General features: G+C 41.4%; 1 protein-coding gene and 1 long non-coding RNA gene across 2 annotated transcripts in view; one reads left to right on the forward strand and one right to left on the reverse strand.

Moving 5' to 3' along the window:
* LOC113015304 (uncharacterized) overlaps positions 1 to 14,743 on the forward strand; it is a 325,186-nt gene that overhangs the window by 211,361 nt on the left and 99,082 nt on the right. The window lies entirely within an intron of this gene.
* On the reverse strand, positions 9,299 to 10,478 carry LOC145423574 (uncharacterized). Its single transcript, XR_013904622.1, has 2 exons — positions 10,238 to 10,478; positions 9,299 to 10,130 (listed from the first exon to the last, which is right to left on the reverse strand). It is a non-coding gene; the product is annotated as an uncharacterized LOC145423574 (long non-coding RNA).

Consider the following 14,743-nt stretch of genomic DNA (forward strand, 5'->3'; position numbering starts at 1 on the left):
TCAGCAGATTTTTTAACTGCCTCTGCTGCAGCTGCACAAGCTTGTATGCAGGTAGGCAAACCGGACGCAACTGAGTCTAATTTGCACGAGTAAAACGCAAGTGGACGTTGCTTTTCCCCGAAGGCCTGCGTTAAAACAGCCTTCATGTAGCCTGCACCTCCGTCTACATGCAAGTAGAAAGGTTTGTCATAATCTGGTAATGCTAAAACTGTATGTGTCTGGAGTGCGAGTTTTAGATTACTGAACGCTTCATCCGCTTCTGGTGTCCATTCTATTTTATCTTTCAGTGCTAGGTTTTTACCATAAATTAGATTCTGCAAAGGCTGAGCTAAAGAAGAATATTCAGGTATCCAGCTTCTACAAAAATTGCAAAGACCTAAAAAGCTCATCATTTGTTGTTTCGTGAGCGGTTTTGGAGCATTTTGTACTGCTAGTTTTCTGCTGTCTAACAGTGTCTTCCCTTCCCCTGTGAGTGTGTGTCCTAGGTATGTAACCTTTGGGCTCCACAGTTGTAGTTTGTGTTGTGAGACTTTATGGCCCTGCTCAGCTAAATGGTGTAACACTGTCATTGTGTTTGCTTTGCAGTCTGCTTGTGTGTTCCCTGTGATGAGTATATCATCTACATACAGGAGAAACTGTCCCGGGGCGGGGAGTGTGCACAGTGACATGGACTTTTTTAGAGCCTCTGCATACAAGGTGGGGCTGTTCTGAAAGCCCTGAGGTAACCTTGTGTACGTGTACTTTTGACCCTCAAAGGTGAACCCGAACAGATGCTGCGAGTCAGGGTGCAGTAGTACAGAAAAGAATGCATTTGACAGATCTATAACTAAAAACCACTGTTCCTTGGGGGTCACTTGATTCAGGATTGTGTGTGGATTTGCTACCACAGGTGGGATTTGTTCTGTTACTTCATTTATTGCCCTGAGATCATGTACTAGACGGTACTTTCCGGTATTTGCTTTTTTCACTGGGAAAATGGGTGTTTTACAGGTTACTTTAGTCATTTTTATTAAGATGCCTGCCTTTTCCATGTCTGCAATTACTGGTTTTATTCCTGCTTTGGCTTCTGTTGTGAGGGGATACTGTGGTTTTACTGGCCTGTAAGTTGTGGTGGTTTTTACTACAACAGGATCTGCTCCTTTAATTAGTCCTACATCTGTTGGTCCTATGGACCACAGCTTTGCAGGTAATTCTTCTAATTCTGGATGTTGTTCTAAAGAGAGTGTGTATCAATCCTCACTAACTTCGTGCATGTGTGCATCTGCGCAGTCAATCATGTGGGTTGCTGGCTGTGTTGTGAGTACCCACCCTAATGTGTACCTCATACATCCTGTTCTACGGCCCTGAAGCCACCCTTCATGTGTTTCCTCAGTTGACTCATATCTGTCCCTTTCAACCTGAGTGAGGATGCGGCCTAAGTCTTTCCAGTCCGTATTGTCATTACGTGCTATTGACACATGTGGTTTTGGCATCCTGCTTAGCTCTTGGACCTTTTCTGGCTGTATTACAGAGCACACTGCATTACCGCTTTGGGTAACATAGAGGTGTTGCAGTGTGAGTTTCTGTGGGCCTAGTCTGTGCACTTGTTGGTCATATATGGGGTCATGACCTGGACTTTGTTTGAACCTTAAGGTGTTGTGGTAATCAGCAAAATCTAGCTTTCTTGATTGGGTTGGCAAGTAGCGATTTGCTATATGCTGCAAGGGTTCTAATGGAGGCAAGTCTAATGTCCAATAATAGTGGGGTTCCCCCTGTCCTTCACACACACTAAACTGACGGGCCTCAAGACTTTGCTCTTCATGCAACATTAGTTTAGCATACATGCCCTCTGGCCCTGGCACCACACCGATCTTTAGTTTTTTTAAAGCATCTCTCCCTAAAAGGTTGACTGGGCAGGATGGGTCATATATACATTGGTTTTTACAACTTCTGCCGCTTCTTTGTGTTCTAGCAACAATCCTTCTGTTAATGATTTAACACTGGTGTGGCCTGATGCAGATTTAACTATCAGGGTGTCACTTGAGTATTTTAAATTTTTGGGCTTTTGATTTAACACGGTTTTACATGCTCCAGTGTCACATAACATGGTCATGGGTTGGCCACTTACATGGATTGTTGCTGTGGGTTTGTGTTCGGAACCTAAAAGCAACTGTTCTATGTTGAAAATTTCTGTCTCCTCTTCTGTTTCCTGTTCTAGTCACTTACTCTGATTCTCACTTCCATTCCTACAGTCTCTTGCAAAATGTCCTTCCTTTCCGCAGTTATAACAGCGATTGTCTCTATCATTTTTGTCCCCTCTATCTCCTCTGAAACCTGCTCTTTTCCTTCCTCTGTTCCTCCGCTGTCCCTGTCTCTGTCCTCTGTATCCACCAGCAAATGCCACAAATCCTGTTTCAGGATCCACAGTGAAAACACCTCCTTTCTCTTTCTTTTTTAGCACTCGGGTTGCATGTTCTGCATACTGCAGAGCATCTGTTAGGTTACCGGTATTCATTGTTACCCAGTGTTTTTCAACATGGGCTCTAACTGGGGGAAGGAGACCGTTTAGGAATGCGTTCTTTAATTGCTGTTGGTATGGTCTCTCTGGGCCTTCTTCATAATCTAGGCCTGAATGCTGTCTAAAAACCGGGCGTAGCCGGTCGAGGAAGTCTGCTGCTGTCTCGGCTTCCTTTTGTTTTACTTCTCCTATTTTTGCGTAATCTGCTCTGGGGGCCAGGCGGACTCTAATCCGCTCATACAAGTGTGTTATGGCAGCTTGTAAGTCATCAGATCCGGGATCTAGGGCCCTACCATTTTCATCTGATCCTGTAAAATTTTCCCTCACTGTTCCCATTTTTAATCCTAACAAGTCTTGTATCACTTGGAGCATTTCATGGCCATTCAAATACCACTGTCTTCTAATTAACTCGACAGCTTCTCTCCACTGTATGAAACCTTCATTTAAAGATGGGACATCTTTGAGTACATTCTGTCTATCTGTTTGTGACCATGGTCTAAAAACAAATATGTTTGGGTTCTCATCTCGCTCATTATTTGCACCACCGGTCAGCTGTCAATATCTAGGATTGGGTGTAGCTATCATTGGGAATAATTCAGAGGGTCCTGGGGGGTCAACATTTCCTCCCATGTCCCTGCCTGTCGGATCTCTCCCTATGTCTTCCTGTGGATTTTTATTTACAGCCATACAGTTTAAGGCATGTCGGGCTTGAGCATAGGGGTTAGATTGGTTGGTAAACGGGTTTTTTGATTGCGGTTCTGGTGCTGACGGCGTTGGTACATAAGGGGGTGGCTATGAGTTTTGTAATGCTGTTTCTTTTTTCTTTTGCCTTTTTTGTCTATTTTCACTACGTCTTTCTTCCTCCTCTTTCCACGCTTTGAAATACTGCAACTCTTGAATACGTTTTGTCTTCTTTTTAGGATTCTTTTCAGTATTTATTTCTGCTTGGAGGGTTTCTTTTAATTTAGTCAATGCGGAGGGGCTACATTTTCCCTCCCATGTGGGACATTTAGTTTTCTTTTGATTTCTCCATCTGCATGCACTAGTTTGTCCGGCACCTGGACATTTTTTCTCTAACCACTGCTCGTCAGCAGTGAGTTTTGAAGCTTCGTTACCCATTTTAATCCTTTATAACTACACAACTGCGGCACCTTCTCTGGCACGAGAATCGAGAGAGGTAGTTGACACGGCCTTCTACTTTCAAGCTATTCTTGAAAGCGGTGTCAGCTTTACGTGATAAAACACGACCTTTTTCTCTTTTCACCAGTACTTGGGTGGCCAACAGTAAACAAATTAGTGGAATAGTTCAGCCTTCTTATTGTGCTGGAAAATCAACTTATTCCACCAACAAAAATAAAACAATAAATACCTTTATGCGCGCGCTAATTTTACCCTCTACAGGGGAGCTACCAGTCCTATTTCAGACGAGCTCTATTTTATTTTAAAATGCTACCAGCCTTCTTCAGGCGAGCTTTTAAATGCTACCAGCCCCTCTCTGGGCGAGCTTACACGGTTTTACGCAACGTGTCTCAGAGTGTCAATATTCACCTGTTTGTTGACTTTGCCGGTTGTCAAGTCTCCCTCATCGACCCCCAGCGTCGTGTACCACTTTTAAGAACGCTGGCCAGAACCCGAATTCTACGTCTCTGGTTTTTTATCCTGTACCTAGACAGGAGCTGTCGACAGACTTCAGCGCGGGCTTCTCACGACGTCAGGACTCGATGAGGTTTTCCTGTGGGATCACGCAAAGTGGTGTCCCTCCGGCTCGGAGGACCAAGAAATGTCAGGAGTTTTCCTGTAATGCAACTCAGGTCAGAATAAATGATACTCAGACAGGTTTGCAGGTTTAACGTGCACACGGGTGAGATTTCAAACGGAGACTCACTCACCGCAGCAGTTGCCACCCTTTATTTATACTCAAGCATGTATGCGTCACAGACACATGCAGGAAGAGATAACATATAACGGTAGAGACTGCGTCACAGACACATGCAGGAAGAGATAACATACAACGGTAGAGACTTCCTGCTGAGCTTGCACAGTGTAACTTCTCTAGTAAAAAGAGCAAACACATCTAGAGAACCTCAAATGAAATGTACTTCTAAACATAAACATAATAAAATCTTTCAACAGGTCATGATGCAAATGACAACAACAATGACACAAAGGAAGACCCTCTTCAGATTGTCAAAGTATGCTTAGCACAGTGACACAGCATTAGGTGATGTTCTTAGGAAATTGCCGTCGGTCATTCCCCATCACCACCCTAGCTTCTGGTTTCTGTGCTGCTCACAGAATCATGATGCCATCATTGAACTCCCTCTGTGCTGTCGATTGGAGCTTGGCACGCTCCGCTCACCCTCAGATGCCCGTCTGTAGTATTTTTTCTCTCTTACTTTCTTTGCTAAATGTACCTGTATATTGTTTATATGATCTAAATAAATTAACAATGAACAATTTATTTTTGTTCTCAGATCAAATAAAACAATTCCATCTCAAATACTTTTTTTCCACATAATGAAAGTATTTGTGTAGAAATTAAAACTCTTTGCAAGTAAATTATTGTTTTATCATATATCCTGCGTAATTTAAAATACGAAAATATTAAAACCATACTAAATATAGAAGAATGCATTAAAACTATCACAGTAAAGCTCCTGTTAAGTAAAGGTGGTATGAATAATTTGTTTTACAGAGACGAGTAAAACTTTGATTTTCAAGTCCTTTCACTCTAATTACCACTGGAGCAAAGCTAAGTTAGAAAAATTAAATGTAATGCAGGGCTGTAGAGTGCAACCAATTTGGTTGCAAGTGCGATTAAAAATAATCTCAGGTCGCAGCGGTACGACCAACTATTCGAGTAAAAAATAAATAAAAAAACACTCTCTGCAACTCTGAAACTCTCCCTGTGGTCAACAACTGACACACATTATGCTCCTATCGTGGTCTAAACCAATCAGAGATAATCAGGGGTGGGACCTCTCTGATTGGTCGTAGTTCAGATATTCATGTAGTCCGTCTGTACGTTTGAAAGTACAGGCAGATAGAGAGAGGTGAGTAGCTTGAATAAAGCGACATTGATTCATTAAATCCTAAATCGAGTTTTAAACATAAATATATTTTCCCAGAAACACCGGAATCTCAGGTTAAAGATCACAAAAGTATTTTATCAACCACCAAACAGTAAATGAGAGCAGGTAAACGGATTCCACACAAAGACACACAGCGTAAACACACAGAGGGACCCGACGCATCAGAATCAGCTTTCTCTGCTTTCTCACACGACGGCACGTAGACGGACACGCCATCGGGCTGAAAGCCGACAGCTCACTGATTCTGATGCGTCGGGTCCGCACTGTTTACGTCTTTTTTGTGCTGATTCTGAGCTGCAAGTTTTGTCTCTCTCCAAGCAAAATTGACTGAACCAGCAGCAAAAGAAGCAACAAACTATTCACATCTGATAAACATCGTCATGAATTCCCTCTTACTTTACTGTTTTGTTTCCACCAAGATAAAAATCACACTTCATGCACAGCTCTCTCTCTCTCTGTACTTCAAGAACAGTTTCCCGTCTCAAATCTCTGTTTTCTGCATTATTCCTTCGCTTATTACCCACCAGTCTACCGTTGTTTACAGCGCTGTCAGCCTCTGTCTTTTTTTTTCTTTTTTTCTTTTACTTCAATGACCTCGGACAAGAAAACCTATTTTCTGCTGTTCAATACTGAAGAAATGTAAACTTTTTTAAAATTATGCAAAATTGCAAAATATTTTTAAGATTATCTGCTATAAAAAGCCAGGGCAGGAATATCTCCTTCATGTTTTCTGTTTTTTATTCTCAGTTACTTTGACACATGGGCATTGTTAGGATTGATATTTTTTATATTGTCATTTGTGCTAAAATATATAGATATATAACCATTGCCTTTATGTGTCCTAATATGGCTATCATTATGAAGAAAAAGCCAGACAGTCAAAGGGGCTTTCTTTTGTTTACATTTACATCATGTACACTTATATAAGTTGGTTGGAGTTTTGAGCCATGGGTGGACATGACTCAAAAAGGGGGGAGAAGATCATAAACAACTTGATCCAATTTCCTTTAAAAAACTTTTTCTGCAGTGACAACAGGAAAGGAGAGGAGTTGTAAATGCAGATGATTCACCAGGTGACTCGATCACCCCACAGGATGTGTACAGTGAGAAGATTTGGGGGTTTGAAAGGGGTCATAAAGAGGAGTGTTGACCAGGCTACAGCTTTGAAGATAGCTGGAAGCCACATGGACAAACCAAAAACCAACGGATGTGTTTGAATGCCTATGTCTGCATACATTTGGATTGTAGTGCATATTCTTTTGAGAACGTTGATTCTTGTTTTTGACTGTTGACATTCATTTGTTTCCTTGCAGGATGTAGTTTACTGTGTGTGAGATGAATGAGAAGTAGGATAATTGCTAAGCACGTTTCGTACATGTATGAACTGTGAACTTTTGCAGCAGTAGGAAGTGAATGATGTGAGGAGCTGTGTGTGAATGAAGCCTATACTGAACTGTCAAACACAAGGGTGCATAAGTGGAAATTTAAGTACAAAGTTGACAAAAAGGGGGGACTGTTGGAGTCAAATTGTTAAATGTTGTCATTGTGTTACTTAAATGTGTAAGACTTAGTTCAAGCAGCATGGTCAAAGACATTCCTTTGTCTCTGACCACCTCTCCAGCCTGTTTGTTGGTGGGGGAGGCTGTAGTGTTTCATTATAGGGACATCCTATGTGAGGGTTCTGTTTTCTTGGTTAGTAAGCTTCCTGCTTTTATGACCCTTTTGATAAGCAGGAGGTCACACAAACGCACCACCAAACAAGCATACACACACACACACACACACACACACACACACACACACACACACACACACACACACACACGCAGTGTTTTAACCCTTTGTGACCATAGGGGGGTTTTACAACGAGTGGTGTTTGTGTTCTCAGAATAAAAAGCTGCAAGGAAGGCTGTTTACTTGATGCTGGCTAGCAGACAGGTGAGGAGCGTTTAGCTCCAAGAGCCTGGTTCCAACCAGCCTCCCTTGCTAGCAAGTAAAATTGCTGTTCATCTTGCTTCCTTGTCGTTAACGGGAATAAGTTTCTAAACCTGTGGAAGCGCAGAGCAGCGATCACGGCGAAGTGGCTCCTCCGGCACGGCGGCAGGATTCCTCCAGGTCGCTCGCTAGGGATGGGTATTGATAAGATTTTCACGATTCCGATTCCATTTTCGATTCTGTTTAACGATTCGATTCTTTATCGATTCTCTTATCGATTCTTTTTAAAAAAGGAGAACACTAAGGTCGATTAGCTTAGAACTTTGTTTTTTATCTTCTCTTTGAACAAGATAGAAATTTATGAGTAACATGGCCTTACAAACCCAGCAGTGAGATCTTAAGAGATCCAGCCTACGGCTCTTCAATGGGGTGTCACAGGGTCCCCAGGAAAAAAAAAATTGTAAATGTAAAATAATAAAATAAATATTCTTCTGTAGCAATAACAAAGTATAACATAAATTATTCAGTAGCAATTACACAAGAATATCCAGTAATGTCCCTGCCTACAATTAAACACATTCACTTGCTTAAAATCGGGGCATCTGCTGTGACAAATGGGTGCAAGCCTTTGACCACAAACTGAGTCACTGCTCGGTGACATTCGTCTATCCTGGTCTGAAAGGAGACGCTACCGGTAGACTGCAGCGAGAACTGCCAGCATCTGAGCCAGACTCTGTCTCATCATGGTCACTAAATGCACAGTAATGGCAGGTTTGTAATAAGGCAGATCGCGCTAACATAATATGCACTGTTAGTTGATTATTTACCTGCCGCATTAACGGGAGAGGACGTGCAAACGTTACCGCTGCTGCTGGGTTGAGATTCACGAGGCGGAATTAAAAACACGACATTGATTTAAGGTCATCGTGTGTTTTTTGCATATTCGTAGTCTTTCCTCCCTTAAATGAAATATCTACTTTGCAAGTTGCCCCGTTGTCATCCGTTCTCGTAAAGTATAACCAAACTTTTGAGCGTTTGAGCCGCTTAGGCGCAGTGTTTCCTGCTGGGTAAATGACGCTCCGCAGCGTGGTGACGTCATTGGGGCGACTGGAATCGATAAGGGAATCGTTTGCAAAAATGGCAAACAATTCCAAGGAATTGAAACAGTGGGAACCGGTTCTCAACAAGAACCGGGTTTCGATACCCATCCCTATCGCTCGCTAACACTGTGGAGCATCAGCAGTGAGTCACGGATGTTAAAAAGCGTCTGTCGCTCATACACCAACAGGGAGTGGGTTTTCAAAGCTAGCAGGGACACCACTAAGAACATAATACACAAACATTGCAGAACCGAGAGAAAGACGGCGTGCCATAACACCCGGTGCCATCTCTGCATTCTTATGGCCAAAGAGTGCCAAAGCACTTTAAGCACAAGAACAAGATTGTTAGTTAATCATTTACAAATCAATATTGTCTGTATGGACAGCAATTTCCCCCCAAAAAAGGGCACATGTACAACTGCGGTGTTAAGCGATGCGGTTGAAAAAGTGGCGCACCAGTGCAACCAAGGCAAAAAGTTATTCTAGAGCCCTGTAATGTTAAAGATAATTAGAACATGAAGCCACTGCTTAGCTTAACTGAAAACAATTCTGGGATTTGTTTTTTGAACTTTAGCATCACAGTTGAACAAATGAAAGACCAGGAGAATAACAAAGTGAAAGATGAAACATCGACCAAATCATTTTAACAATGTTCATGTTTGAAAATATACAGCTTAATAAAAACAGGATGACTTTATTTGCACAACAATGTGAGTTGATAAGAAGGTTCGTTTTGGTATAGAGGAGTTTATTTGTTTTGGATGTGAGCAATGCCAAAACAAGAAAACAGGTCCTTATGTTCCCCAATCTTCCCAAACAGAAAATGAAAAGTAAACCAAAGACGAGTTTCTAAGCAATGCTCTTAACCAGGAAACAAGTGTTTCAACAAAAATGGCCTTTCACTCCTTAACTGCTGCAAGGTTTACATTTTACTGTTTGACTATTTACACTGCACAAGTTTACTCTCACAAATTAAACCCTTTTTGGGTAAAAAAAAAAAAGATGGAGGACCTGTACTACTGTGTGTGTGTGTGTGTGTGTGTGTGTGTGTGTGTGTGTGTGTGTGTGTGTGTCCTCAGTGAACTGTATCAGTCTCTGCAGTATCTTCCAGCTGCAGCAGTCACTTCAGTTTCTGTTCAGTCTGACTGAGGGAGGTTTTTGTACGACTGTTTTTCACTGTGTGAACACAGATTGACTGTTGATAATATGATAACTCTGACAGTAATAAACTGCTGCATCTTCAGCCTGGACTCCACTGATGGTCAGAGTGAATCAGAGTGAAGTCAGAGTTTGATCCACTGCCTGTAAAACGATCTGAAATCCCTGATTGTCGAGTTCTAGCACCATAAATGAGACGTTTAGGAACTCCTCCATCTTTCTGTTGGTACCAGGCTAAACGGTCGTTGCTATAAACATCCTGACTGGTCCTACACTTGATGCTCACAGTTCCTCCCACAGCAGAGCTCACTACTCCAGGCTGAGTCACTGTGATCTGTCCTCTGGACTCTGAGGACACAGAGACAAAAACATAAAGCAGCTTCATGGTTTTGTGGGCTTCATTTCAGAGGGACAGATGTTGATAGAGGAGAGGAGTTTGATTCTCTGGACTTTACCTGTGAAGCAGCAGCAGAGGAGAGTCCAGATGAGGACGCAGATCAAAGTCATGTTTTTGATGAGGAGGATTTCTGTGGCTTCTGTTGTGATGAAGGACAGCTGTCAGTCATCCAGTGTTCAACTCTCAGGACTATAAACTCTCCCAGAGCACTGGAGCATGGTGCTGCTGATGCAAAGTGCCTCTCTATGGAAATCATCTGACTGACTCCAGCACGACTCGTTTAAAAAGAGTTTTTCACAGCATATTTGGAATGTGACTCAACTGAACACTGTAGATTCATAGACAGGTAACAAATAAAGAAAAACTCGACCCCTACAATGAAGTGATGGGAAAGCTGTGTAAATTTGAGCAGATGTGTTAGAGCTCACGTTTATCCTCCAGTATCATCACCATCATTGACACCGAATGTGGGGACATAATCAAAATCGTAATTATAATACTTTTAAATAAAAGAAACCTGGAGAATCCGTACCAAAGAGCACTGAAGCTTTTGTATTCGGTGTTAACTCAAGAATGTAAACAAACACTTTTTCAGTTTTCGCTCCTTTGTTGTGACATATCTCACTTTGTCACTGCAGAATAATGTCATGGAAATATAATCAACAAAGTCTGCAGACACGATGAGCCAGCACCTTTTTAATTCCCAAGCAGTTGAGGGAGAGACGACATTCAGTGGGGCACTGATGCGTGTCTCTAATGATGAATAGCAACCCTCTTTAAATACAGTCAAACAGAAGGCATTTCCACAGCTGTTGTCACACCCTTGACCCCTCCAAGAGAGGGAGAGAGTTTACAACCTTGTCTCCTCTTCCAGTGTCACATAGAGACTGCTCCTTGCCTCTTCCCCACATCCTCAAAGACCTGATTAACAAAAGACTTCACCACCTGTTGAATTCTCCCCCTCTGGGTGTCACCAACTTTCTCACGATGCCTGACTTTGTGCAATAGAGTTAAAGCTGAATCTTCCCCACATGTGAACCTTGAAGTGACCCAAAAGTGATATTACTAAAACATGTGACAAATTCATAAAATAAAAGATATTTCCAGCACATTTCCACTCTTTGGATTACTCTGCTAATCACATCAATTTAGATTACAATTACTTTGTTGAAATAAATGGATTACACGTCTTCTCCTGTTTCATATGTTAGGCTGTGCACTCTCTATGGTAATTCCATGCTGGTTGAAACTCAAAGAAAACATTAAGAGGCTCTGATGTCTGTGTCTCAATCTTGCGGCCCATGTCATCTCTACTTGCTGCCAGCATTATGACGTGAAGAAATATTTAAAAATATTAAAAAAATTATTATTCAAAAAATGATTTAATATGAAGGCAACAGGCAGAGTGTTACAGGCATCGCCCTAAAGAATGCAGCCTGATGGGCAGTGTAGTCCGTGCTGCAGGGAGAATGGACTGCTGTACCTGTTATGTGTCTGTGAGCGCGAAGAGGGAGAAAAAGTACGAGCTGTCATCGAGCAGAAACGGGAGCTGGAAACATGTAAATATAATAATAACCACAGCAGCCAAAAAGAGAGCCTGACGAGCCCAGCTGTAAGTAAGCTGTTAAGACTGGACTGGACACTGTGTTCGTGTTTTCCTCCGAAACAATAAGTTCTGCTGGAGCAGCCTTTCAACGTCTCTCTCTGTCTCTTACAAACTTGACCCAGACAACAAAGTAAAGCTAGTTTTCAGCTACGAGCCCGACACGAACCCGACGGATTAGCCAGAGGTCCCTTTACTACGGTTCGGAGCCGCGGACCTGTTTTATATATGCGTTTGCAGATCACTGCAAAAAGTGCAGCCTTACCTAATGTCCACCTACTGATACTCATTTATATTAAGATGTAAAAATCGAGTTGTTATTGGTACGGCGAGTAGCCTTCAGTAACAGTAATAAATCACACAGCAATAGTGCATTCATGTAGTTGTAAAAAGCATGATCATATATTAAGTAATCCAAAGTATTCAGAATACGTTACAAAATACATTTTGGGGCATGTAATCTGTAATCTGTAGTGGAATACATTTTAAAAGTAACCTTCCCAACACTGCAGACACTACATCACCAAACAGAAAGTGACCTGTTCAGGGCATGAAACCGAAGTTTTTCCAGCCTCACAGGTTGTCCTGTTATAAAAATATCAAATTAAAAAAGAGATGAATGATTCTGCGCTGTGGTCATGTTTAACTTTTGCATCCTGTGGTCAGCATCATGCATCAATGTGAATCACTGCAACTTTTTTGTACTGAGTTTTACAAAACTCTAAAATAGGCTTTGCAAATTGTACCTTTCCTCTGATTTTTTTTAATGTCTTTCATTTTTGACGCCGTGTTCAAATGTGCAGGTTCTTTTTTGGGGGAAATCTTTTCTATTCTGTCCTGTTGCTTACGCGGTTCTTTGATTTGCTGACAGGTAAGTTTCTAAAACTTCTTTCAGGGTGAAGATTCTCTGAAACTCTGTTCATGTGTTTGAGTAGACAAGTACAACATTTCTTTTCTTCTTTTTTTTAAGTGAACAAGAGGAAATCAGATTTTGTCTTACAAGGACGAATGTCTGAGCCTTTATCTTCAGACATTGTTTGCATGTTTTGTTGGCATTTGGCAACACTTGGGGTTATATCACAAAGTACTGCTCTGGTTTGATGATGAAACATTTTCTTGCCTTTCTCAGTCAATGGACATGTTTTTGTAAAAGATTGCAGAAAATACCCAAATTTAAAAATCCCACACATCCATCAATGTGTGGATGTGTCCTAAAACACAAGAAAGAAAACATTTTCATAAACTGACTGATTAACTGATAAACAGCATCGACTATTTGATCCAACTACTTGTTGTTTTCAGTCAGATGATTTCCATAGAGAGGCACTTTGCATCAGCAGCACCATGCTCCAGTGCTCTGGGAGAGTTTATAGTCCTGAGAGTTGAACACTGGATGACTGACAGCTGTCCTTCATCACAACAGAAGCCACAGAAATCCTCCTCATCAAAAACATGACTTTGATCTGCGTCCTCATCTGGACTCTCCTCTGCTGCTGCTTCACAGGTAAAGTCCAGAGAATCAAACTCCTCTCCTCTATCAACATCTGTCCCTCTGAAATGAAGCCCACAAAACCATGAAGCTGCTTTATGTTTTTGTCTCTGTGTCCTCAGAGTCCAGAGGACAGATCACAGTGACTCAGCCTGGAGCAGTGAGCTCTGCTGTGGGAGGAACTGTGAGCATCAAGTGTAGGACCAGTCAGAATGTTCATGGCAACAACCATTTAGCCTGGTACCAACAGAAAGATGGAGGAGTTCCTAAACGTCTCATTCACTCTGCTAGTACTCGAGAATCAGGGATTCCAGCTCGTTTTACAGGCAGTGGATCAAACTCTGACTTCACTCTGACCATCAGTGGAGTCCAGGCTGAAGATGCAGCAGTTTATTACTGTCAGAGTGTTCATGTTATCAACAGTCAGTATGTGTTCACACAGTGAAAAACAGTCGTACAAAAACCTCCCTCAGTCAGACTGAACAGAAACTGAAGTGACTGCTGCAGCTGGAAGATACTGCAGAGACTGATACAGTTCACTGAGGACACACACACACACACACACACACACACACACACACACACACACACACACACACACACACACACACACACACACACACACACAGAGTGATAGAGTGAAAATGTTGTTGAGTGAAAAAAAGAAGAAGTTGGAAATCTATCTGTATCTCAGTCAATCAAATTTTGACCTTTGACCTCTGCTTCATAGCAGCTCAAATACATGTGAACCAATTCCTGAATATTGCTCATTATGAAAACATATCTCAAAGAAAGAGAAAAAAAACACAATAAATCACCAAAATCAGTGAGTCACAATTGTCTGCATAACTTATATAAATACTTCCAATAGATTTTTTTCTTTTTTGCTGTTCAATACTAGTCTGATAACTTTGTCTTGCAATTCCAATAAAATTGATTCATGTTTGTGGCTGTAATGTGACAAAATGTGGGAAAGTTCAAGGGGGCCGAATACTTTTGCAAGCCACTGTATGTGTGTCCTCATTAGGATAGGGATTTATATTGGCGTGAGGGACTGTAGCCTATAAGTTCTTATTGTTAAATGATAGTTATGAGATGGTGTGTTTCAGGTGATTTTACAGAAAAACACCAAAATAATGTACTGCATTACTTTAAAAAAGTACTCTGCATAATAGAATACTTTAAGATACCTACCTCAACACTGATCATTTGACTCATTCTTATATTGTGCTTTTCTACTCCACCTGAGAACTCAAATTGCTTTATATAACAAGCTACAACATGCTGAAACATTCATTAAACAGCATGCAATGACTTTGCATGAATAACGGCGGTGTCGCTCAATATTCTCAGTAATAAAATCATAATCTCTAAGTTCTTATCAATTCCCCTTCGCACTTATTCTTTAACATAAACTTCGCTTAACTTCATGTATTCAAAGTGACTTAATTCTACTGACTCATGTTGACTAC

The sequence above is a fragment of the Astatotilapia calliptera genome, chromosome 22 (assembly GCF_964374335.1).
Source record: "Astatotilapia calliptera chromosome 22, fAstCal68.1, whole genome shotgun sequence".
In the NCBI taxonomy this organism is placed as follows: Eukaryota; Metazoa; Chordata; class Actinopteri; order Cichliformes; family Cichlidae; genus Astatotilapia; species Astatotilapia calliptera.